This window comes from Myxocyprinus asiaticus, chromosome 25 (genome assembly GCF_019703515.2).
Source record: "Myxocyprinus asiaticus isolate MX2 ecotype Aquarium Trade chromosome 25, UBuf_Myxa_2, whole genome shotgun sequence".
NCBI classification, from domain to species: Eukaryota; Metazoa; Chordata; class Actinopteri; order Cypriniformes; family Catostomidae; genus Myxocyprinus; species Myxocyprinus asiaticus.
The window spans coordinates 743,886-745,209 of NC_059368.1; positions in this window are offsets into that span (position 1 = coordinate 743,886).

Genomic DNA, 1,324 nt, shown 5'->3' on the forward strand with positions numbered 1-1,324 from the left:
GTTCGATTCTTTGGGAACACAGTGCAAGCTGTATATTTGATCAGTTTGTAAGTCACTTTACAAACTGATTACTACTGTAAAGTTACTAGAAATTTACTAGTATGCGCAATGCAAATTTCATCATCAGCACAGTCCGCGCGGCCCAGATTTTCTTGACACACAGACATGACCGTGCGCGTCGTTTGCACATGCTTCTGCTGTTTACTGTACTAAACCAGTATCACTAAGCAGTCGTAGTGTGCATGCGTTCATATTAGAACACAGTCGACCAGGTGCGATCACATCCAGAACGCTAAAAAACGAAGTATACTGGGTCCTTAAAGATGTGGTCACAGTAGGCTTGAGCATGCTAATTTTTTTCTGACAACACAATGGACCAGGATATGATGTCACGCGGGCAGGGGCGCTTTAAGGTACCTCTGGAACCATGGGCTCACTGGTCCGCTGAGGCCCCCTTCATGTTGTTGAGTGGGGGAGCATGAACAAGCACTACACGGACACCTTTAACTGTCGCGCACTGTTACCATGTCAACAACCGCTTGTACCGCTGATAGTATTTAAACGCGCTCCTCCCGCTGGGCCCCATTGGTGTTGAAGGCCCCTAGGCTTCAGCCCATATAAGCTTGTGCGTTAATGCGCCCCTGCATGGGGAAGGGAGGGCTTTTGGTGTACGTAAATAATCAATCACAAAAAACAAATAATATATTTAAGATGTTAAAATATATTTTCTACTCTCTTTCCTGCAACAATAAAACATGCAGTGGTTGATGTTGGGCTGTTACGAAACAATGCTGAAATCTTGGGTTGTGAATATTAATTAGTACATGCTAATGTTCCCAGGACGTCAGCCAATGGCGACGGTTGGCTCTGGAATATTAATTGAGCAGCAAGTTGAGGAACAAGCCTTCGTCGTTGTAGGATCGGTAAATTCACCACCGGTTCATCAGAGAAAACACAGACAGATCAGATCAGACAGCCTGTCTCTGCATTCAGCAAATAAAAACATGTGAGTGAGCTTGTGATGCTTCTCATGCAGCAAAGATGGATAGGGATCAAGGGCGTAGATTCCACGGGGGATTAGGGGAGGTAACCCCCCAATAATCAAAACAAGCAAGTACAAAAATTTACCCCATTGACTTCCATTGTAAGTGTCTTACTGGAACACAGATCAGTGCTCTTTTTAAGAAGTCGAAATAAATTTTTGTGGTAATCAATAATATGACACAAATGCTGTCGATTGAGCTTAACTTGTATTGAACCCGGAATATTATAATTTTTTTTTTTTTTTTCATTAGGGTAATTCATTATTCTGTTGCATGTGACC